Here is a 24,778-nt window from a genome sequence, read left to right as displayed (position 1 = left end):
AGAACCTTCCTAAGCACCATCTTAGTGATTCTTGTTGTCTGGGAGCACTGCGATTCAACAGAGAGGGTGAGCTCTGGGATACCGCAGCCAGGCAAGGATGAGTGCCACGACTTGCCTCCAGGGGTGCCACGGCTGAAACTGAGCAAGCCCAGCGGGCAGACATGTGATCACAACTAAGGAAAGTTTGCCATCCTGCCCAGTGCCATGACCAAGCAAGCAAACAGGAAAAATAAATGCTGAAAGAAAGAGAAAAAGAAGGACCAGAGAGAGAGAGAGAGAGAGAGAGTTCAGGGCTTACGCCTGCCTCACACGTGGCTGATCCTGATTCAATCCCTGGATCCCATATGACTCCCAAGCACTGCCAAGAGTGAAACCTGAGTGCAGAGCCAGGAGTGAACTCTGAGCGCAGTTGGCTGTGGCCTCAAAAACCAAACAGACAAGCAAAAAGAGACCCCTGCACAGTTCCCAGCATCCCTTGCAGCGAGGTGTGGTCACATGACTAAGCCATAGTCAATGAGATGTAAGCAAACTTGCCCTGTGGACTTTCCAGTGGTCACTGTGAATGGAAGGGAGACGCTTTGTTCCTTCTTGTTGTACCCCAGAGCAAGGAAGCCCCTCTAGCCATCTCCACTCAGACATGGCCTTGGAAACAGAAGGTGAAGCCTGAGGTCACACAGTTCGCACTGTTCTATCTCGGGCTGTGTTTTTTTGTTTGTTTGTTTTTTGTATTGGGGGTGTGGAATTCTGGTTTTGGTTTTTTCATCTATACCTGGTCATGCTCAGGGCTTGCTCTTGACTCTCTATTCAGGGATCACTGGGGGGCGGGGGAAGGCTCAGGGGACCATCTGCAGAACTGGGCATCAAACTTGGGTCGTCTGTGTGCGCGGCAAGCACCTTACCTCTTGAACTATCTCTCCAGTTCCTGTTTTGGTCTTGTTTGATTTGGATCATTTTTACGGATCACACCTTACAGTGTTCTGTGCTCCTCGTGGAGCCAAGGACCAAGCCTGGGCAACCCACAGGCAAAGCTGCTGGCATTCCCCCGGCCTGTTGATCTGTCTGGCCAGCCCTCCTGGGTTGCTTCCAGTTAGTCTGAGGCCTGTGGTCAGATCACTCCTGCAGTGCTGGGGACTGAGCCGGGGCCTCTGGAGAGAAGCATGCTCTCCAGCACACCAAGCTACTCTCCAGTCCCTCCAGGGTTATCTGACACGAAAACTAACAAACTGGGTTAGTCTGTTCAGCCAGCTCGAGCTGGGAGACTTAAACCTCTGTCAGTTAAGTGGCAATCACTTTTTCCTGGAATTGAAGTTGCTGTGAAGCGGTCCAAGGACCAGTGGGCTGGAAACCAGCTTAAATAGAAACTTCCTCACAATTGCAGGGTCCACGAGTCCACAACCAAGGCTCCACGGGCCTCTGGCTGTATCTGCCTCCAGTCTTCACCTGGTCATCCCTCTGTGCGCCCACGTCCCCATCTCCTCCTCCTCTTCTTTTTTTTTTGGGGGGGGGTCACACTCAGCAATGCACAAGGGTTACTCCTGGCTCTGCACTCAGGAATTACTCCTGGCGGTGCTCAAGGGACCATATGGGATGCTGGGAATCGAACCCGGGTCGGCCGCATGCAAGGAATACGCCCTACCCACTATATTATCGCTCCAGCCCCCCCCTTCTTAAGACAACATGCCAGTCTGATTGGTGAGGAACACCCCCTGACCTCATCCCCCTTCACTGCCTCTCCCAGGATTTCATCTCCAGGGCCCGAGTGATAGTATAGCATGTTAGGTACTTCCCTTACACACGGCTGACCCGGATTAGATCCCTGCTGTCCCATATGGTCCCCTGAATGGTGCCAGAAGTGATTCCTGAGTGCAGAGCCAGGAGTGAGTAACCCCTGAGCATCACTTGGTGAGACCCCAAAACAAAAAACCAAGATTCCATCTCCAAACCCAGTATGTCCTGGGGTCCTGAGGTCAGGAGGTGAAGATGTAAATGATGGGGTTGGCGTGGGGGGCACTGCTCAGCCCACCCCAGTGCTCGCTGCCTGCTCTGTGGGTAGCCCCCTGCGCTTCTTAAGCCTCAGTTTCTTCCAGGACCCAAGGGGCTTCCATGCTGAAGGTTGCTGTTGCCAATTTTTCTTTCTGAAATTTCCCTCTGGGGGCTGCTTTTCTGCTAAATTTAGGGCCAATCTGTCCCCAGTGTGAGCGTGGTGAGGAAGGGAGTGGGTGGACACCCTGAGTGATGGCTGCAGGCCTGCAGCGTCCCCTCCCCCTGCTTCCAGACCAACTCCCTTCCTCAGTCACCTTCTGAGCCTGCGGCATCCTGGCCGGGCTCTCCTCTGGCCGCTGACTCAATTCCCAGGATGCCTTTGGAGGAGCTCTGGACAGGCCTGTTCCCAAGTCTCAGGTCCGCAGCAGCCTCCTTGGTGGACTCAGAGAAGGAATATGAATCATTTGACACACTTAGTGCTTTGCATCACAAACTCAAGAACTCTCATCTCAAGGATAGAGAAACTTGGGTCTAGGGTGATAGGACAGCGGGTAGTGTTTGCTTGCATGCGGCTGACCCGGATTCAATCCCCAGCATCCCATATGGTCCCCCAGCACCGTCAGGAGTGATTCCTGAATGCAGAGCCAGGAGTGCATCGCTGGGTGTGAACCCCCTGTGCATCGCTGGGTGTGAACCCCCAACACCCCCCAAAAAATGATAGAGAAACTGAGTCAAATTCCTATATTTGGAGCTGGACCTGGATTTCTGCTTCTTAAGAACTTCTCTCTTCGTTTTCCAGCCATTTCCTCTGTCTCAAGTGGAATCCATAAACTGTGTTGGGGAGGGGGTTAGCACTGCTCTGTGGCCCTGTGGCCACTCTTGCCGGTACTTGGCTGATGGGTCCGGATGGGTCAGTGCTTGGGACCAAGGATGCAGCATTGTTTGGGCACAGTGGAGCTGGGGCGACCAGGACCACCCAGTGGAGCTTGAGGGTCTCCAGGGCTACACTCAGCAGTGCTTGGGGTGGAGGGCAGAGGGGTGGGAAAGGCCATGCAGGGCTGGGGATCAAAATTAGGGTCCTCATGACCCCTGAGCTATCTCCCCAATTCCCCAGTTGACTTTTTTTTTTTTTTGAGCCACATCCAGCAGTGCTCAAGGGCTACTCAGGGATCACTCCCAAAGGTACTTGAGGGACTATGCAGTTCAGGCATCCAGCCCAGGTCCTCTACGTGCAGAGCACGCACTCAGACTTTGTATTATCTCTTCAACTTTCCAAGGACTTTTCCCCTTTTTGGTGGTCCCGGGAATTCAAACCCAGAAGGGGCTCCACACAGACTGGGCAAGAGCTCCATGCGTGGGATCCGCTGAACTACACCCCAGTCCAGATGTTCCATTGACTTCGAAAAGAGTAGGTAAGTCAGCAGTTCAAGTTTTCAAAGGTAAACTAAAGCAGCTGGAGAGAGAGTTCAGAGGTTAATGCACTTCCCTTGCGTGGAACCAACCTGGATTTGATCCCAGCACCGCCAGGAGTAAGTCCTGAGCACCAACCACGGTGTGGCTCAAAAAACAAAAAAACAAACAAAAAAAATATTTCAAATATTAAAAAATATTTTTAAGAAAATAAAGTAAAAGCAAAATTACTAAAAAAAATGAGGGGGCCTAGCAGTGCTCAGGATTTACTCGTGGTTCTTGGCTTTGCACTCAGGGGTCACCCTGGCAGGTTCAGGAAGATCATATGGGGTGCCAGAGGGGGAACCCTGGTTGGCCTTATGCAAGGCAAGCACCCCACCTTCTGTACAGCTCCAGCTCCAACAAAAATAAGATCACGTTTGTCACTCCTGTTTTCCATTCTTTATACCCTGATCCCTTTGTGCTACTAATCACTTATTAGCTATTTTCCTAGCTTTTTTTAATGCAACTACAAATGAATTTTTATCTTTCCCTTTCCTCCCACATCTTACACAAAGGATGACTTTTTGCATTTTACAACTCACGTAAAAATCTTCATTGCAATACGAAAAACTTCCTCCATTTTTCATAGTAGCAAATATTTTGGCGCATGATCTCCAATTCATTTTATCGGTCCCCTAGTGATAGCCTCTTGGATTACTTCCAATCTTGTGAGAAAAGCAACACACACACACACACATTTATATCTTCTCTTTCTTCTTCCTTTTTGCTATTGTTGTGTGATGCTTTACTTCCAGTATCTGCACACATGCTTGAGCTGGTCATGCTCCCTGAGTTGTAGAGTTTGTGCATATTCTGGTTATCTTGATTCTTGGGGGTCATGGTGCTCACACACATCTCCCCAGGGGTCACTGAGGTGCTTACACAGTGCTCGCTCGCTGAGGCTCACACACATTCATCCACATTAAACAGCTCTGCAGTCTGATTGCCCAGAAGAGAAACTGCTGAAGGATAAACATGTCTGTAACTTCGAGAATGACAAGGGGCTGTGCAAACGTCCATAACCCACCAGAACACACACAAGAGCCTCTGCCTCTCCTGCCTTGGGAAGCTCAACAGAAAAATGACGAACCGAAGAAGAATCCTGGCAACTTGTATTACAGAAGACTTTTGGTCTAACATACAGAATTCTTAAAATCAACAAGGAAGGGCTGGGGAGATGATACGGTGGGTAGAACACTTGCCTTGTGCAAGACTGACCCGGGTTTGATCTCTGGCATGACGTATGGTCCCCCAAGCACTGCCAGGAGCGATCCCTGAGCATGGAACCAGGAGTAAGTCCTGAGCACTGCCGGGTGCAGCTCCAAAGTGAACAAAATCAACAAGGAAAAGAAAATCAGTGAACCAATAGAAAAACAGGTGAAACATAAAAAGAAGATATTCTCTAAAGAGAAACTTGTCCTAAATCTAGTCACCACATTAAGAGACATGGACAGCACAGATGCTGCCCGAGCCCATGTGCTGCTTGCGTCCACGTGGCTGACCACATGTGGTGCCTGAGCACATGTGTCGCCCGCATCTCCCCTCTTGAGATGTGTACTTTAGTGCTTTCATGTCTAATCCTGGGATGTGTTTAGGGGCCTCTCCGCCTTTGGAGAAGCCCGCATTCTCTCTTGAATGCATTACTCTCTCTCCCTCTCTCCCCCTGCCCTCTTCCCCTTCACACCTTCAAAAACCTCCAAATAAAATCTGTTTTACTTCAAAAAAAAAAAAAAGAGGCATGGACATCCTGACCATACTGGAAGGCTGACTTTTATTTTTGGTTGGGGGGTGGGCACACCCAACTGTACCTTAGTTACTCCTGGCTCTGCACTCAGAAATCACTCCTGACGATGATCAGGGGTGTCAGGGATGGAATCCCAGTTAACCACATGCAGGATAGTTTAGTGCTGTACTATCACTTCAACTCTCAAATCCAAACTCCTGTTGACTGGACACCCTGCTGCCCACCAGCTTCATCCCACCATGGCCTGACCCAGAGGGCTTGGGGCATCCTCCCGCCTGTGGTGGTGTAATTCAGGCCCCCCGGGCATTTCATATGTGCCCGCAGTGACACTGAGTGACCGGAGTGCAAGCCGGGCGACAGCCTGGGACAGGGTTGCAGGGAAGGAGCCAAAGCACAAAGACCTTCGGGGCAACAAAGAGGTTGCGTCTTCCCTGCAGACTTATCACATCTCAGACCTGCTGGCCACGTTGGCTCACCCTGCCACCATTTGGTCCTTTCCTAGTGTACAAGTGAAGCTGTATCAAGGTTGTCAGCTCTTATATGTCATTGGTATCACACACTTGACTGTAGCACCGTAGCACTGTCCTCCCGTTGTTCATCGATTTGCTCAAGCGGGCACCAGTAACGTCTCCATTGTGAGACTTGTTGTTACTGTTTTGGCATATTGAATATGCTATGAGGAGCTTGCCAGGCTTTGCCGCGTGGGTGAGATACTCTCAGTAGCTTGCCGGGCTCTCAGAGAGGGGCGGAGGAATCGAACCTGAGTCGACTGCATGCAAGGCAAACGCCCTACCCGCTGTGCTATTGCTCCAGTCTTATCTTCTTCCTATCACACACTTTAAAAAAAAATTCCATTTCTGTTTATTTGATTTGGATACTTTTGCTGTGCAGATTAAAAACATTACTGTGTGTATATGTGTGGAGGGTGTGGGGGGGTGTTAGTACAGCAGGTAGGGTGCTTGCCTTGCATGCCGCTCCCTGGCGTCACATAGAGTCCCCCAGGCACCACCAGGAGTGAGTCCAGAGTGCAGAGCTAGGAGAAAGCCCTGGGCATTGCCAGGAGTGGCCCAAAAACCAAATACAACAACAACATCATCATCATCATCATCATCATCATCATCACTGTCACTGTCCTCCCGTTGTTCATCAATTTTCTCAAGCAGGCCCAGTAACATCTCCATCGTGAGACTTGTTGTTACTGTGTTTGGCATATCGAGTACATCATGGGTAGCTTGCCAGACTCTGCCGTGCGGGTGAGATACTCTTGGTAGCTTGCCAGGCTCTCCAAGAGGGGCGGAGGAATCAAACCCAGCTCGACCGGGCTGGCTGCGTGCAAGGCAGATGCCTTACCCACTGTGCTATCGCTCCAGCCCAAAAATAATAATAATAATAATAATAATTTTTTCTAGTAAAATGTATTTCCAAACTTAGTTTATCCCCTAAAAAGGACCCGATTTTCCTATTGAAATTATATTTTAAAATGTACTTGCATTTTCTTCTAATTCTCCCAGAGTTTTATAAATTTAACTTTGGAATCTTTGATCCGTCCGGTTTCCAATGCTTCAAAGACTGAGGTAGCTATACTGCGAGGGAGGATCAAAGACTGTTGAATAGTCCATCTTCTCCTCGCTCATTTGAAATATCTGGGCCAGTTTTTTAACCCTCTGGGAACCCTGCCTTGCAATGCCAAGGCTGGGGTTCCCACTCTGCTCCCCCAGTCACCGGCTGTGGTAGACCCTGCCCATAGGGGGCACTGGAGTCCAACTTCCAGGCTGGAGGGAGAAGGACTCAGGATCCTGATACAGTGGCTCAGGGGCCACAGAAGTGGCCTGAGGGGCTCAGCCACGCTAGCACCACAGCCAAGCTCAGGAGCACCAGCTCTTCCTCCCAGAACTCTAACCCCACCTCTTCCTCTTCCGGTCAGAGAAAAAATGCTGGAACCCACCTCCCCTGCCCTCTGGAAACACCAAGAGGCCCCAGGAGCTGCTCACCCTGACCCACATCCAGCCAGCTGAGGCCTGCAACAGCTCCCAGGCCCACCAGACTCCCCTCTGCAAAGCCAAACCTTCCAAAAGGACCTCCCTGGCTCCCCCGTGGTTCCTGCACCCCACCACTGACCATGTTGGAAGGGCCACAGGGGCCCCTGGGAGCCAGCCCTGGGGCCACATGGCCTCCTGCCCTGCGCAGGGTCTCATGGCGGCGGCTCCCTCTGAGCTTCTGCTGCCAGAGCTGTGGAACCCAGGAGTCCTTCTTCTCAGACTGGTGGTCTTCAAGCACGATGGCCACTTAATACCTCTATTGCAAACCACAACACCCAAAGAGAGAGAGGGAGAGAGAGAGAGAGAAAGAGAGAGAGAGAGAGGGAACGCGCTGCCACAGAGGTGGGGTTGGGGGGATGGGGTGTGGGTGGTGGGAGGGGTGCTGGGACCATTGGTGGTGGAGAATGGGCATTGGTGGAGGGATGGGTATTTGATCATTGTATGACTGAAACGCAAGCACGAAAGTTTGTAAGTCTGTAACTGTACCTCACAGTGATTCACTAATTAAAATTAAAGATAAATAAATTTTAAAAAAAGACTGGTGGTTTTATCAGTGCTGACTGAGGTGGGGGAGAGCTGGTGAGTTCCCCATCCCCCTGGTTATTCACACAGCATGACCCTCAGCTCCCTCAGATTCGTCCTTCCAGTGTCCCCTGGGCACTGAGACCATCCGGGACCAGCCCTGGCTCCTTCCCTCTTCCTCGTTCCCCTTTTCTAGCACTTCCAGCATCCACTGGATCAATTCCTCTTACTCATTTCTTGTCTTCCCCTGCAGTGTGTAAGTCCCATGAGGAGGCAGGACTTTATGTCACAGGCTTTCTTCACAACAGACTCGCTCGTGTCCAAAACCATGCCCGGCACATAGTAGGCACTCAACACGTTTCTGTGGGACAAATGCATTTCTCCAGCTCCCTGGCGAGGTTAAATCTTGTTTTCATTCCCGTTTCTCAACTACAGACACAGAAGTGCATGAAGATGGAGTCTCCCCCACGCTGCACCCAGTGTCCACCAGAGAATATGCTTATTACAGCATTGTCTGCAGCGAAGGAATCCTGGAATCCAACTAATTTCCCATCACGAGGGGCGTGGATACGTGAATGACAGGACAAGGCTTTCTGTAATAGCCTATAAAAGCAACCTATAAACGCATCAAGCAGATCTTTATGTGCTTATTTGGATCCATCTCCAAAATCTTGATGAGTGAAATGGCAAAGTGAGTCACCTGTGTCCAGCTCCATGACCGGAGGCAGGACACGCCCGCACACAGGTGGAGACTCCCACATGCGTGCTCTAGAACGGACAGCTGCTGGCTACAGGCAGAGGAAGGACCTTTGTCCCTTTTCTGTATTGTTGGGATATTTAGATCATGTGCAAGGTTAATTTCTTTCAACAACAAAAATCTCCCACATAGCTTAAAATTAAAACTAGATTTAAAAATAAAAACTATTAAAAAAATTAAAATGAGCAACCTGTGGGTAGGGCACTTGCCTTGTACACGACCAGCCCGGGTTTGATCCCCCACCACCACATATGGTCCCCTGAGCTCTGTCAGGGCGGATTCCTGAATGCAGAGTCAGCCCTAAGCATCTCCAGGTCTGATCTCCAAAACCAAAGCAACAATAATAATTTAAAATATTCACACCCCCTCCCCTTTACAATTCAAATTTCCTGTAGGTCTCTTGCTAAAGGCAACGAGCTCACAGAGCTACTGATTTTGTTTGCCCACTGCTTTCTAAACCAGGTTTCTCAAACTTTAAGGAGTGTCTGAATCACCTGTAAATAGTTTCTGATTGAACAGTTCTGGGGTAGCTTCCAAGGTTTTGCATTTCTAGCAAGTTCCCAGTAATGCTGATGCTGAGGGCTCAGAGATCATTAATTGAATGGCATGCCAAGGTAGCTCTCTCTTTTATTTCCCCACCCCTGGTTTGGCTTCCTAGCATGGAAAATAAAAATTTGATTCTCTTCTGTTCTCACGCCCCCACCCCCCCCCCACACACACACACATTCTGCTCCCATCCTACCAAAATAATCCATATACTTTTGGGTTAAAATATTCTTTACTATTTATATTATTATGCTTTTGTGAATAATACAGCTTGGGCAAAAAAGTATACTAAGATTTTCTTTCTATGCAATTTTTTGTTTTTTCTGGAGTTGATTGTTGCTTTTTCCCCCCCAATTTGCCTTCATCAATGCATTCTCCAATCCTCCCGACAAAATTAAAAATCACTTCTTTTGGGGGTAGGGCACATGCCAGTGTTGCCTGAGGGCTACTCCTGGCATGATATTCAGGGGAACATATAGTGCTGGGGATCAAACCCAGGGCTCTCACATTGAAAATCACTTCTTGGTGAATTCAAACACAAATACTCTAAAATCTACATCTAAAAACTTATTGGTCACTCCGCCTGCACCAGATGAACCCCAGCAGCACTAAACCTCCAGTGACCAATCGCCTCCACCCTCACGAATGATCTTCACAGACTTGTCCTGGGGCCCCCACACAAGAGACTAAATCCTCTGAGAAAGAAAGTCAGGAATGCGGGACCAGTGACTCAAAGCACTAGGCCTCATGGGGTTGGGACTGGTCAATCCCTTCCCATCTCCCCGCCCTCCCAGAGTCCTGGCTGTCACGCCCACAAACTGCCTCTGGTTGTTTTTTAAGTCCTTTAAGGACCAACATCCAGAGACTCATATATGAATCTCGGAACTGAGCAGCTTGCAGCAGGGATGGCTCTGGACCCCAATTATTTACATTTTTATGATCCCAGGAGCACACAACCGCAAAGATGGCCACACAATATAATATACCCTTTTTGTTGTTGGTGGTGTTGGTGTTGAATTACTATGTGAGATAGACCCTTATAGACATCTTATACTATTCTTTTTTTTTTTTTTGGCTTTTTGGGTCACACCTGGTGATGCGCAGGGGTTAATCCTGGCTCTGCACTCAGTAATTACTCCTGGTGGTAACTCAGGGGACCATATGAGATACTGGGAATCAAACCCGGGTCAGTCACATGCAAGCAAATGCCCTACTCGCTGTGCTATTGCTCCAGCCCCATCTTATACTATTCTTAACAGGAAATCCAGAATAAATTATCTAGCATCTGCCTGTGGGGCAGACTTGAGTGGGAAACTTAGAAATACTGGTGGTGAGAAGATGTAATGGTGGTGGGATTGGTGCTGAAATAGCACAGCAGGTAGGGCGTTCGCCTTACACGCGGCCAACATGGCCGACCCGAGTTCGATTCCTCCGCCCCTCTCGGAGAGCCCGGCAAGCTACCGAGAGTATTCAATATGCCAGACACAGTAACAACAAAGTCTCCGATGGAGACGTTACTGGGCCCGCTCGAGCAAATCGACGATCAACGGGAGGGCCTTTTATGATAATGAAATTTAAAAAAATTTTTAAAAAAGTATTGATCACATATAGATTGATTCTACTTATTTTCTTAATTTAAAAGTTAACTAATGGGGCCAAAGAGATAGTACAGAGATTAAGCCAGCAGGAGGGGGGTGAGTCCAGTTCAAATCCCCAACCCCACCTGAGCACAGGGCCAGGGATAATCCCTGAGCATTGCCAGGTGTGAGCCCGAATCCCTCACTCAGGAAAAGGACAAGTGAATAGTACGTGACAAGCAACTGAGGAAAGAGTCCAGAGCCTCAAGAAGGTGCTGACCTTTGCCGCAGTGCCCTCCTCTCCCTTCTTCCTGTTAGTGACCCTCAGCCCTTGGCTGTCCCCAATTCCCTCCCACAGGGGGACCAGTAACTTGCTGACAAAATCTAAGTGGAAGTAAGGATCCCCCCACCCATCGCTCCATCCTTCCACCCGCCTGAGGACTAAAAGAGGGTTCGAGAAGCTTCTGCCAAGGGAACTTCTGGACTGTTCTGGACTGTTTTTCACTCTGTGATCTGAAGAGAAGTAAGATTCCACCTTGTGGTGAGGAAAACATGTACTGGAACCTAATGCAAGGCAGAACTTTCCCATGTCTTGCCAGCCACATCCTCCTTCTGGGAAGACACGGGCAGGCTTGCCAAACATTCACAAAATACTGATAAACATAATTCAAGGAAAACTTCTTCAAGGAAGCACATTTCCGGTCCTCACCACTGTCAGTCCTTCGTTCGGCTCTGAAGGGGCCGTGTCAGGCTCTTCTTGAGTCTAAGCAGTGTCAGGAGACCTGCTTGGGTCCCTGGGGCCTGAGGTCTCTGCTCTGGAGCACAGCACCATGACCCCCCAGGAGGGACCCCCTATGTCAGAGTGCAGTCTGACATAGGGGTCCACCCAGTGACCTCTGAGCCTGAGTTTGGAAAGGGAGCCTGGGTATCTGCTTGCCTCCCCCCTCAGACCACGCGCAGCTGAGTGTCTGGGCCAGAGTCTGGGCTATTCTCCAGTGAACCCAAAAACCCATCCAGCCTCAGGTGTGCCAAAGAGGAAGGAGTTTTGGCCGAACTTCTAGAGCCCTGGGGAGGAGCTGGAGAGGAGGTGGGACAGCTACCGGCCAGTGCAGACACGTCCACTCGCAGCAGCCTCCCAGCCAAACCACGGAGGGGGTGGTTTCTGTCGCTTTGGCTTTTGTTTTGTTTGGGGTTCGGGGCCACACCCAGGGGTGCTCAGGGCTGACTCCTGGTGGGGTTCAGGTGACCGTATGGGGTGCTGAGGATTGAACTTTTTATTTATTTATTTATTTATTGCATTTTGGGTCACACCTGGTGATGCTCAGGGGTTCCTCCTGGCTCTGCATCAGGAATTACTCCTGGTGGTGCTCAGGGGACCCTATGGGATGCTGGGAATCAAACCTGGGTTGGCCGCGTGCAAGGCAAACGCCCTACCCACTGTGTTATCGCTCCAGCCCTCGGATTAAGCTTCTAAGGGAAGCAGCTTAATACCTCAACTCTCTCCAGTCTTTTCCTTTTATTTTGTTTTGTTGGTTGCCCACTTTGGTTTTGGTTTGGCGATAACACCCAGGTATGTTTGGGGGCTCCCTCCAGTTCAGTGCTCAGGGGTCACTCCTGGTGATACTGGGGGGGAGCATGAAGTGCCAGGGATCCAACCCAGGGCTGCCACATGCACACACTCAGCTCATTAATCAATCTCTCATATGTGGGTACTTGGAACAAACCTCACCGGTGTGTCCCTTCCCGGGGAGAAAAGGGGGATGGGAAAGTGGCTGAAGGCCAGGGAGGGCTTCAGGGAGCAGGGAGAGCAGAGGGGAGAGGCGAGCTCACCCATCGGCCCACCCAGAAAAGAGGCTTCTCTGCAGGATCCCGGGTGAACGGCACGGATGGGAACCCAGGCCCCAGGGTGTGTGGGTGGGGGGCCAGGACAGATGAGGCTCTGGGGTATGTGTGGGTGTGCTGCCCCCCACCTGCAGAGCCGGGGTACAGCCAGGCTGGGACCCTGGAAGTTCCATGCTCCGGGAACAGACAGCAGGGTCATGCCAGGGTAGCGGGCTCAGGTTGCTCCCATCATAAAGGCCTGTTGTGGGGGCTGGAGCGATAGCACAGCGAAGAGGGAGAGGGCATTTGCCTTGCACGCGGCTGACCTGGGTTTGATCCCCAGCATCCCATGTGGTCCCCCGAGCACCATCAGGAGTAATTCCTGAGTGCATGAGCCAGGAATAAGCCCTGTGCATCACTGGGTGTGACCCAAAAAGCAAAATAAAATCAAAATAAAGGCGTGCTGTGTTCTGGAGCACAAAGAAACGCCAGAAACAGTATTAGGAAGGCAGTGGTGGAGCTAAAATGTTTACAGTTGCCTAATTAACAGTTTGAATGGGTGCACACACACACACACACACACACACACACACGGCTGAGGGAGGAAGGCTGCGGACTGAGAGGAGGATGCTGAATGCCCTGTGAGGGGTGAGGCCTCCATCCTGGCCTGTCGACTGTCTGTCAGACTGCACGGTCATAGAAGCTCCCTGGGGACAGGAGCCGTGGACAGCAGCTTCTCCCCACAGCTCGCCACTGCCCGTGGCGCCGGCAGGCACTGCCCAAGCCCCTTCTTTTCCAGGATGCCCCCTTAGGCCCCAAGCCCCCAGGCCGAGAGCCGTAGGGAGGACTCCAGCGCCACTGCCCCAACCCCAAAGCCAGGAGCTGCACCCCCGCAGGACCTCCCCTAGGGTCTGGGGGCCCAGATGTTCCAGCTGCCCCGGGCCTCAGGGGTGGAGCACGGGAGGGGGGAAAGGGAGAGGGAGAGGGGCCGCCTAGGCTGAGTCCCCACGTCCCACCCAGCCCGGAGCCCTGCCACCCAGCAAGACAGACAGCTTCACAGCCACCACAGAATTAAAACCCATTGATTTTGCCCATTAGCTGGGGAAGGCCATCAGAGTGCATTAAAGCCAGGCATTGCCCCAGAATCATGAATAATTAACATCCACAAATGACAACCCCAGGGGGCCAGGCAGGGACTGGGAGGGGCCACCCACTCCCACCTCAGGGGGCCAGAGCCCGCCTGGCAGCCTGGCCTCTCCCTCCCCTCCTCTGCCCCCCAGGAAGCCCCTCGAGGTGCGAGGTGCGTGGCCCAGGCTTTGCAGCAGAGTAACCACGAGAACCTGGGGCCACTGGGTGTTCCCCCAACCCCAGTCTGGGGGGCACCTTTGTGGCTATCAGATGAGAACCCTGCTTTTTGATAGAGCAATTCCCCACTGGGTCGACCCGTTGGAGAAAGGCCACGGGCTGCTATCACAGTTCCAAAGGTGCAAGGCTTGACTGGGCATCGACCTCACCCACCCTCTGCCAGACTTCAGCCCCTGCCCACCCTCTGCCAGGCTATCCTTGGGCAGTGCACATCCTAAGCAAGAGTACATGGCGACTTGTGCCCAGCCCTTACCTCATCCAGGCTACGGAGACCAAAGGCTGTCCTAGCCAGTGGGTTCGGCTCAAGAAATCTAGCCGTTTCCTTCAGAATGGCTCTACCCTCCCCTCTTTCCTTCAATTTCTGTTTCCAACCCCTCGCCCCCACCCAAAAACCCCTTCTCAGAGCCCTGGGAGGGCCAGAGGTGGACTGAGCACCTTCTAGTCGGGGGCCAGGTCACCATCTTCCTGGCTCATGGGTACCATCTGCTGGGGCCACCCCACCTCATGCCTCCCCTGGAAAATTCTGCTCTTCATGCATGAAAGCCATCCCCACTCCCCACAACCAGCTTCTCCTGCCCTCCAGCAAGGCTCTGGTTGCTGCCCCAGGACCTTTGTACCTGCTGCTTCCTGTTCCTGGCCCCTCCTCCCTCCAGATCTGCTCCTGCTGCTGCTGCACTAAGTTCCTAGCAAACCCTCCTTGGCGGTGGCCCGGGCGGCGTCATAGTGACTCCCCATCAGCCTCCCTCACATCCTCCGCTTCTTGCTTCCACTGTCTCTCCTTCGTTTACTAGGCCACTGTGCGGGTGCTTGTGGAACACGGCAGGGAAGGTGAGTGGGTCCCCAGGCCGTGGGGATTCCCCCCACACCCCACTCCCAGGCTGAGGCGGGGGCTGCACCCTCCCAGGGGGACTGCCGTAAATGTGTCACCAGCAAAGTCTCGGTTCCACCCCCAGAAGCCTCACCAGCTCGGCAGGCTGTGGGTGTCCCAGGCCGGGATCAGGGGGCGCCCAGAAAGTCAACCACCAGCTGAACTGGGGCCTGGACCAGAGGGCGCCTGGGGGGACAAGGGGGAGCCCAGGGGTGGACGTGAGTGCAAATATCCCCAGGCTGGTGTCCCAGGGGTGCTGCCTGGGACGCCCCAGCAGGTCCTGGCTGTGGGGCCACATGCAGCCTCCGGGGCCGGAATCGGCCCCACGGCCCCCGCAGGGGGCACCTGGAGGGGTCTGGGCGAAGACCCCATCCTGCCCCTCGTTTCCTGCAGCCCCCAGCGGCCCCGCCAAGCCTCCCGCACTCTGGCAGGGAAGGAGTTAACCTCCCGGCTTCTCAGCGTGAATGTGGAGCTATTAATACCCACCGCCAAGCCGGTCTGCCGCGCCGCCGCCGAGTCGGAGCGGCAGAGGGAGCCGGAGGCAGAGCCGGACCCCAGGGGCCAGCCCTTCTCCCGGGGCGCCTCACCTGCGCCCGCCGCCCTCCTGCCCGGGGTCCCCGCCCTCCCGGGGCCACCCCCGCCCGGCCCGCAAGGAGAACAAACTTTCTAAGGGGAACCTCCTCTGGCCCGGCCAGCCGACCCCGAGGAGCGAGTGGCCAGCCCCAGCAGACAGCTGCCCGCGCGACAGCAGCTGGACGGAGCGTCCACGGGCTGACCCCGCAGTTCCACTTCAAGGAGGGCAGAGACGGCAGCCGGCAGCCGCGGGGGGGACGAGGCTCCCGCAGGGACAACCGGCCCCAGTGAGCCGGCAGAGCCCGGGGCTGGAAGCCCCCGGCCCCCTGTGAGACCCCCGCAGGCCCACCAGCCGGAGCCCCCGGCTCTTCCCCCGCTGAGCAACGGGGAACCTAAGTGGAAAGACACAGGTGGCAGGTGGACAGGCGCGGGGCCCCGAGGCTCACAGGCTGCTGACCCTGGAGGGCCCGGGCTCGGGCACACCCTCCCAGGCCGAGGACCATGTGGCCGAGGTCACCGGCAGCCACCCCTGCCCCGTCCTGGAGCTGCCTCCAGCCTGGCCCCTGGGCTGTGGGGCCGAAGAGGTGCCAGCCTTCTGCTTCGTCTGCCTCCGCCGCGGGGAGGAGGAAGAACCCCTGCAGAGGTCAGTGTGGGGCAGCGGGCAGGGTGGGCTCTGGGTTCGCGACCCCCCGCCGGCCTGGAGCGCCTGCTTCTCCATCTCCGGTCACCACACTCTGCCCCGCGGACTCCCCCCAGAGCCTCCATCTCCCCCTCGGGGCCCAGCCGGACCTGCCGATCCCCTCCCTGTGCTCATGGACTTCTGCTCCAAGAGGGCCATTGCCTGGGCATTCAAGGCTGGTGTGATCGGGCAGTGCCCCACCTCCTTCATCTCACTCTGCTCCCCTGTATGTGCCAGGGAAAGGCTCAACGTTCCTTCCATCCAGGTTCCATTGAAATAGCTCCTCCTTCAGGAAGCCCTCCAGGAACTCTCTGCCCCACCTAGAGCTAAGGACTACCTTTCCCAGTAGCCTTACACTGATGCTTGATAGTATCTGTTGTCATAAGTTATAAGTTAAAATATCTCTGTGTGTGTGTGTGTGTGTGTGTGTCCGTGCAGGTGTACATGTGTGTAAGGCAGGAGGTTTGTATCTGTGTGGTTCTGGGGATTTGGGAATGAGTGTGTGTCTATGTACCTCTGTGTGTGAAGGACTGAAAGTTTGTGTGTCGGTGTTACTGGGCACTCGGGAGCGTGTGTGTGTGTGTTTGTGTGTGTGTGTGAGCCTGTGTGCTTGTGGAAGTGGGCTTGAGTCTCCGCAGCCGTGCGGGCAGCAGTCCACCTCCGCCCAGGTCGGGGTTCATGCCGTAGGGCCATTATCCCTCTGGCCTGCTCTCCCCACCCCCACCTGTAGGGAGATGGAAGCTCCCTCAAGTGCATTACCCAGTGGTGACCACAGACTCTGGGAAGGGACAGGAAATCTGACGGGAGCCAGGGGTCACCTCCACTGCAGCCCAGCAGCCTGAGTCAGCAGGCGTGGCCGGGATGGACAGGCAGGCCTAGGGGTCCAGGCCTGCACGGGGGGGTGGGGTGCGGCTCCTGCCCGGACCTGGGGCCTCCGACTCCTCAGCCCCGAGACGGGGTGCTGCCGGTGGGGGCCCGGCACCCACGGCCTCTGGGAGACACGAGCAAGCAGCTGCAGTTGGCAGAGAACGGGGTGCCCCGTGCCGGGCCGACCAGCCCTGCCAGCCTGGGTGAGCCCGGAGCCCGTCCCGGGCAAGCAGAGTGGCAGCAGCTGGGCCAGGGCAGAAGCTTCGAATTGGGGGGTTCGTGGACCGCATGGGCTACACCTCAGGGAACCCTACCCTCGGAGCCCAGGACCATGCTGGGGGGTTCGGGGACCCCGTTCCAGGAAACGCAAGACAGGAGACGGGGGGCTCCAGGTGTGGGGGCCGCTTCTTGGGGAAGGAAGGGGCTGCTCGAGCGTCACAGTCAAGGACTCCTGAGTGCCCGTCCCTTCCATAGGAGGCCCCCAGCTTGTCGCATGAACGCAGGTGACCCGGGAGGACAGACGCCAGATCCGTCTGACAATCCACTCCCTGCCCCGTCTGCCTGTGAGCAAACACAGCCCAGACCTGACTGGCCCGAGCCCAGATCCCTGCAGCCCTGTGGGAGATGGACCGTCCCATTCACCAGGCCTCAAAGTGAGAGCGGGTCAGACCCAGGAGGTCCTCTGCTTCCGCGGGGAGGGCGCCCCTCTGCCTGCTGCACCAGGGAGACAGCGCGTAGGCGCTGGCCCTTTAAGCCTGGGGCAGAGACTCCGCCAGGCTGGGCAGAGACAGTGACCACAGGTGCCAGGTGGTGAAGCTAAAAATATGGAGTGATGTGGACGTCCCGGCAGAGCTGGTGGGGAGAGTGGGAGGAAGGTGCTGGAACAGAGCAGAACTGCGGGGGTCACCTTGGGGCCCGCCCTCCACCCCCACCTCTCTCATCCTGTCTCCTGCTCCCACGGGTCACCCCCTACTCCTGAAGCTGGGGTGTCCCCATGCTGCCTGGGGCCGCTGTCTCTTCCCTCGGCACAATGCAAGAGCTGGGCTGGCACACGCACATTAGGGGCACGGAGGCAACGTGGAGCATCACGGGCGGCTTCACCGAACCTTCCAGGCCCTGGAGGTGAACACGGCGGGGCTCTCCCCTGGAGCCGTGGGCAGGAGGGTCCGGATGACGCCCCTCCAACAGCGAACGCCAGGCGCTGTGCCCCACGGCCGTGGCGGGTGGTTCTGAAACACACGCCTCTGCCCGGGTTGAAAATTTGTCAGCAAAAGCATCTCCTGGTGGTGCTCACTCAGTACCACCCACCAGGAGGGCGCTCTGGGTAGAAATTAAGGCGAAACCAGTTGTTGGAACAACTAAGTCCAAAAATAAGGACTCAGGAAAGCCCCGAAGCCAGCCGAGCTGAGCCACAGGTGTGAACCCCTGAGGAGCCTGAGCAGCCTGAACTGAAGGCCCCTCCCCAGCGAGGCAGGACCCTGTGGGCCCCCAGACCCCGCATTAGCCAGCAGATGCAGAAGAAAGGGGCGCGCATGGAGGTTTGCCTGGGGGCAAGGAGGCTCAGGGGCTGCCCCCCCACACACACAAGGGCGCTGGTGACCTAAAAGCGTTGGTGTCCGGAAGCCCGTGCGTGTGCGTTTGCATCCATTCATTCATTCGTTCATTCAGACGCCGTGGGCTGGGCCGGCCCTTGCTCTCCTGGTCAGGCTGCCACAGAGTGGGAGAAAGACACCCACGGCCACGAATCCCCCACTCAGCACAGGCCCGGAGCCTCAGCTAGGTCAGAGTCAGAGGCGGGCGCTGCCCTTTGCACAAAGGACACTTTCATCTAAGGCCAGCAAGGGGGTCTGAGCAATGTGGGGGTGCAAGATTCCAGCTAGGAAAACAGAGTGGGCAGGGACAGGCTAGAGGGTGGGAGGGGTAAGGCTTGTCACCCTCTCTGGAGCAGATCACGTGAAGGGAAGCGTGGGGGGGTGCAGAGGCTGAGACCCCAGTTGGCCCACCCCGGGGTGTTGGTCCCTGTGAGGAACTGAGTTTTGTGTAGATGGGTTAGGAAGCCTTGGGGGGCTTTGGAGGTGGAGTGATGGCTCACTGAGCCTGGGCAGCTGGGGAGACTCTGGGTGCTGGAAACAGATGTGGGCATGGTGCCTCCTGACACGGTGCCAGTGGCTCTTGGGGACTGTGCAAACGCTGGTCCCTCTGACCAGAGTCCCCCAGGTGGGCTGCACCAGCTGGGCACAGGCTCAGCGGAACAGGAAGGGGCAGTATCTCGGGTGCTGTGTGTATATGTGTGTGTGTGGGGGGGGGTTGCTTTTTGCTTGTTGCATGAGATGCTCAGTGGGCAGCACACAGTGGGTACTTGCAGCCAAGTCCCAGCACCCCAGAGGGTCCCCCGAGCTCGGCCACAGCTCACCCTGAAGGACAGTCAGGAGGAAGCCCTGAGCCCCGAGGGGTGTGGCCGCCCACCTGGAAGTTGCCCAGGGGGCACCAGTGCTGGTGGCTTGTTTTCCTTTTCCAGAAACAAGGCAGTGAGTTCGAGAGGCTGAGTGAGAGAAAGAGGGCGTGGGCTGTAGGGAGGGGGGTCTGGGTGAGGGGGCCAGATGGGCCCCAGGAAGGGAGATGTGGTGGGGACCATGTCCACGTGGGCACCCAAGGCTTCCCGGGGAGGCCCCGCTCACAGCCTCCCTTGGCGGGTGACGCTGTTGGTGACGTCAGTGCCAGAAGCCGGTGTGCCACGGGGCTGACAGGCTGCCAGCTGGAGGCAAGCGGCCAGCACCCCTCGGGCAAGGAGAATGGGCCAGACTGCGCAGGGAGAGGCGGGAAGGAGGCGATCAGATGTCTCTCGAGGAGGTGCAGGGGGTGAGGAGGGACCCTGGCTCAGGAGAGGCGGTGCACCCCCCTGGGAAGGCCGTGCCCCGCAGATGCCCCAAAGGTCGGAACTGCATTGCTTAAGATCCCCAAGAAATACAAACGAAAAAGATGGTGCAATGGGACGGGACAGCAGGAAAGCCGCCCAGCGTCGTAGGAGACTCACCCCACGTTCCATCCCCGCCCCCTCCGGAGCCCGGGGGAAACCCTGAGCACCCCCAGCTGTGCTCCAGAAACCGAGGGGCCAGCCAAGCGCCGTGCACACGTGGCGCTGCGGGGCCCTAACCACTGACCACACTTCTTGCAGCCCCGCACCAGGCACCTTCGCGCCTGAACCAGTCTCCCGCGCCCCGCCTGCAGCCACGCCCCTCCGAGGGGCTTCTGGGCCTGGGCTTTACTGACCAACCCCTCCCCAAAGCTCTCTGCAGCGCAGCGTGTTCCCTCCCCTGACCACAGGGCTACCTCCAAAGCCCCCCGCCACCGCCCGCAGGCGTCTTCAGCCCAGCAGGAAAACGCCCACCTGCACGGGGCTGGCCCGGACCTGGGAGCCCGACCTGGGAGCCGTCACGAGTGACACTTGCAACCAGCACCAGGGCTGGAGCCCTTAACACTGCCCCAGGGTCCGGGGGAGGAGGCAGCCCCCACTGGGACCCAGACACGCAGGGGGGCGCAGGAATCCCCCACCCCATCTGAAGGTGCTGGTGTTGCTGGCTAAGCCCCTCCGGACTTGGGGAGAAGCTGGGCCCCGATGGGGAGGCTGCTCCGCGCGACCCCCAGACTCTTGTCCCTGCCCTGCAGACAGAGACAGAGAAAGGACAAGGACGCTGGTCTCCGGCTAGGACACGGCAGAGAAGGGCCTCCGGACACCCTTGCGGCAAACTGGAACTCTGCCCTGGCCCTCCTAACCCTCAACCCAGCTCTGAATGGTCGTGTCGGCTCTTTCAGTTCCTCTTTGTTCGTTTTCGTTTTCTTCTTGCTTACTTTTTGTTTCCTCCATAATTGCTTTTTTTAAAAAAAAATTTTTTTTAAAGTTCTTTTGGGGCCACACCCTGTGTTGCTCTGGTCTACTCCTTGGACAGTGCTCAGAGATCCCTGAAGGGGCTGGGAATAGAACTCACGGCTTCTACCTGTGCTCAGGTCCCCCTTGCCCCCAAGTTACTTTTTTTTTTTAAATAAAGTATTAAGGCTCCGTGATTTCCATAGTTGTCACAGCTGAATCTCCGACGACAATGCCCCAAAGCCCGTCCACCGCCAGTGTGGCCTTCCCTCCACCAATTCAAACTGCCTTTTTCTGCTCACATTAGTTCTGCCTTTTCATCCTAGGGACAAAGAGCTCCGGAGGCTCACATTTGGGAGTTCCCAGGAAACGGCCGGACCAGACTCCTCCATACCGAGCTCCCGCTGCGCACCCCCCCTTAGCCTCACACCCCACCCCCTACTCCCCGCACCAGCTGTTTCTGTTTCTGGTTTGGTATCACCACCGCTGCTCTCTTTATCATTGCAGTGCACTTGTTTGTGGCACTTACGGGTCAGACTTTTCTTCCTCTGTGGCTCTCATGCCCTGCTTGGGGTGATCCCGGGTGGGCGGTGCTCACTCACACAGTGCTCACGGGCTCTGACTCTAGCCACAGTGCTTGGTGCCTACTGGACAGGAGCCACAGCAGAGCCCCGACCCTCAGACGGCAGATCAGGGGCCACTAGGGATTCAACTCGCAGCTTCCTATCTGCAAAGTGGGTGCTTTCCCCACAACTGTTCTGCACCCCCTGTGGTGTTTTTTTTTTTTTGCTTATTTGCTTTTTGTTTTTGTAGTTTTAGGCTCACACATGGCAGTGCTCAGGGCTTACTCCTGGCTCTGTGCTCAAGGATCACTCCGGGCAGGGCTCAGGGGACCATATGGGATGCCAAGCATAGAAACCGGGTTGGCCAAGGGCAAGGCAAACGCCCTCCCCACTGTACTATCGCTCCAGTCTCATCTCGTGTTTTTATATTCTTGAATCAAAGCATACTTTCCTTATCGTGGAACGCGAAGGTCTTTCGAGCGGTGTTTAGGTTTCTGAGAAATGTGCTTACCTGTGGAATCCACACTTCAGCCAAGAAATAGAACATTTCTGCCCCCACCCCAGAAATCTCCTCCGGCCCCCGCCTTTGCAGCTGCCACATAGAGACAGCCCCAAATTCTGCCGTCTTGGCCCACGTCTGGCATCTGAGCGGATAACCCCAGGCCTGAGATATTTGTAAACAACCTCTAATAGAAGAGGCGGCACAGAAAGGAACAGAAGAACAGAACTTGGAGGTCACAGAATAGGCAGGGAGAAGGAAAAGTTAAAAATAGAGATAGGGTTACTAAATTTGGGGATTCCGGAAAATATGACAACAATAAAAAAAAAAAAAACCAGTGTCTGGGACGAGAGAGAGTCAGAAGGCCTGGAGCTCTGGCCGGGCATGGAGGGGGGCCACGGTGTCCCTTCCCCGGCACTGCACTGCCAGAGATGCCCCCCAGACACAGCAAAATCAGAAGCGATTGGGGGCTGTTTGCTTGTATGCTTGGGGGTCACACCTAGGAGTGCTCAGGTCTACTTCCTGTTGAGAGGGTGCTCCTGGCAGTACCCACGGGGTCATGCGGGCAGAGACCCTAGATGCCATTCGTAGGTGCTTTTTTGCTTTTTTTTTTTTTTTTTTGCTTTTTGCGTCACACCCGGCAATGCACAGGGGTTACCTCCTGGCTCTGCACTCAGGAATTACTCCTGGTGGTGCTCAAGGGACCATATGGGATACTGGGAATCAAACCGGGGTCAGTCGCGTGCAAGGCAAATGCCCTACCCGCTGTACTATCGCTCCAGCCCCTCGTAGGTGTTTTTGTGAAAGCAAAAGTGCGTGGAATATGCAGGAGTGAGTGGAAAATGGAGCGGAGAACCTTAGAAATGGAAACTCAGGGCTGGAGGCCAGGGTCTTCCAGGAAGGGGGGTCGGGGTAGGTGCCGCCTGGGAGAGGAAAGGAGGAAGCCCCCCAGAGCAGAGGGAACAAACAAGTCCCTGACCCCCCCAGTGGAGGGCCCACACTGAGCAGGCACTAAGGGGCACCTGGGTGGGTAATTGCCTCGCTCCGTCGTTGGCTTAGGGGAGATCTTGGTAGCGGCTGGTGGCAAAGGCACTAACTGGGGTCAGAGTGTTCCCCCAAGGAGACACCAGACAGGAGATCCTACTGAAAATATGTAAAGAAATCACACAACTCAACAACAACAAAGACAATTTAGGGGCCGGAGTGGTAGTACAGTGGGGAGGGCGCTTGCCTTGCACAGAGCCAACCCGGCTTCTAACGCCGGCACCTGAGCACCACTGGGAGTGATCTCTGAGTGCAGAGCTAGGAATAAGCCCTGAGCATCGCCCAGTGTGATCCCCCCACAAAAAGCAAATTAAAATGGACAGAAAATGCAAATAGATTTCTCAAAAAAAGGTGGCCAACAGGCACACAGGGAAAAAAAAGCTCAACTTGGGGCCCAGAGCTGCAGAGCTGAGCAGCGTCTGCCTTCCAGGCCCGAGGCTTAGAGTTTAGTCCCAAGCACCAGCCCACGTGCCGAGGGCGATCCCGGCAGCGCTGTGGTTTGGGATTCTCGTTTGGGATTCTCGGTGCTACCACAAGCAAGTGTGTGACCGCCCCCCCCCCCCCGCCCACAAGCTACTCCTGCACCCCGTGAAGGGGCCCTGTCTCAGAAAGTCCCCAGAAGACAAAGAGTTGGCCAGGGCAGGGAGAAGGGGCCTCTCACGCCCTGTGGGTCAGAAAGCAAATTGATGCCTCCTCTACGGCTGTGGAGACTCCTTAGAAAACTAAGGGGCCAGAGAGATAGTACAGTGGGTAGGGCACCTGCCTTATATGCAGCGGTCCTGAGTTTGGTCCCTGGGGCCCCATAGGGTCCCCCAAGTCCTGAGCACTGTTGGGTCTAGCCAAAAACCAAAAGGAAAAAAAATCAAGAGAGAAAATAAAATGAGCTCGCTCAGCATGGGAGATGCATGCTGAAAGTAGACTACGGACCGGGCATTATGGCCACTTAGTACCCCTATTGCGAACCGTAACACCCAAAAGGAGAGAGAGAGTAAAAGGGAATGTGCCTGCCACAGAGGCGGAGGGGGGGAGAATAAGAGGGTGGTGGGGGGATACTGGGAACATTGGTGGTGGAGAATGGGCACTGGTGGAGGGATGGGTACTCGATTGTTGTATAAAGGTAAAGGTAAAGGCCCTCCCGTTGATCGTCGATTTGCTCGAGCGGGCCCAGTAACGTCTCCATTGGAGACTTTGTTGTTACTGTGTCTGGCATATCGAATACTCTCGGTAGCTTGCCGGGCTCTCCGAGAGGGGCAGAGGAATCGAACTCGGGTCGGCCATGTTGGCCGCTTGTAAGGCGAATGCCCTACCCGCTGTGCTATCGCTCCAGTACTCGATTGTTGTATAACTGAAACATATTCCTGAAAGTTCGTAAATCTGTAACTGTATCTCACAGTGATTCATTAAAAAAAATTTTTTTTTAAAAAAAGAAAACTAAAAACCCAGATGATCCAGTATTGCCACTCCTAGATATTTATCCAAAGAAAATGAAAACAGCAATTTGAAAAAATAAAATCAGGAAAACCCTGTTCGTAGAAACATTAATGGCAACATCCAAGACGGGAGTGATCGAAAGGCCCCTGGATGCTGCCGGGGATAAGAGTTTTGCTAAATATACCGCAGGCAATGCAACACGGCTACTAAAAAAAGATGAAAAATCTTGCCTTTTGCAGCAGAATGGATGGAACTGGAGGGGATCATGCTAAGTGAACCCAGTCAGAAGAGAGAGACAATTACTGGAAGGGTTCTCTCGTGGACGCAGTATAAGTATAACAAACAAGTTAGCAGATCCAAACAAAAATAACTCTGAGACTTTGTGAAAATCCTGGTGGGAGGTGGAAAGAGAAGGGGGGAGTGTCAGTCTGCTCGTGGAAATGGCCCTAGAATGTTGGGGTGAGAGCCGTGAGAAACGGCAATGGGAAACTCCGCTCCCCAATTTTATGCAGCAATGTCAAGTCATTGCAAGTCAATACAATTTTATATTAAAAAGTTGATGGATGGTGTCAGAGAGATAGTC

The 24,778-nt window shown here is 54.8% G+C and overlaps 1 protein-coding gene and 1 long non-coding RNA gene across 2 annotated transcripts in view; both read left to right on the top strand.

Moving 5' to 3' along the window:
* Positions 1 to 557: 557 nt before the first annotated feature.
* Positions 558 to 8,289, top strand: LOC130045883 (uncharacterized). Its single transcript, XR_008795642.1, has 3 exons — positions 558 to 656; positions 3,261 to 3,395; positions 8,176 to 8,289. It is a non-coding gene; the product is annotated as an uncharacterized LOC130045883 (long non-coding RNA).
* A 7,316-nt stretch (positions 8,290 to 15,605) lies between these two features.
* The window catches only part of SBK1 (SH3 domain binding kinase 1), a 41,335-nt gene continuing 32,162 nt past the window's right edge, over positions 15,606 to 24,778 (top strand). The window contains exon 1 of the mRNA XM_056138842.1: positions 15,606 to 15,890. The gene's annotated coding sequence lies outside the window, so the exon portion shown is untranslated. The remainder of the gene's footprint in view (positions 15,891 to 24,778) is intronic.

The sequence above is a fragment of the Sorex fumeus genome, unplaced genomic scaffold (genome assembly GCF_029834395.1).
Source record: "Sorex fumeus unplaced genomic scaffold, SorFum_2.1 ptg000130l, whole genome shotgun sequence".
NCBI classification, from domain to species: Eukaryota; Metazoa; Chordata; class Mammalia; order Eulipotyphla; family Soricidae; genus Sorex; species Sorex fumeus.
Note: the sequence above shows the minus strand (reverse complement) of the source record. Positions and strands in the feature narration are given on the sequence as shown.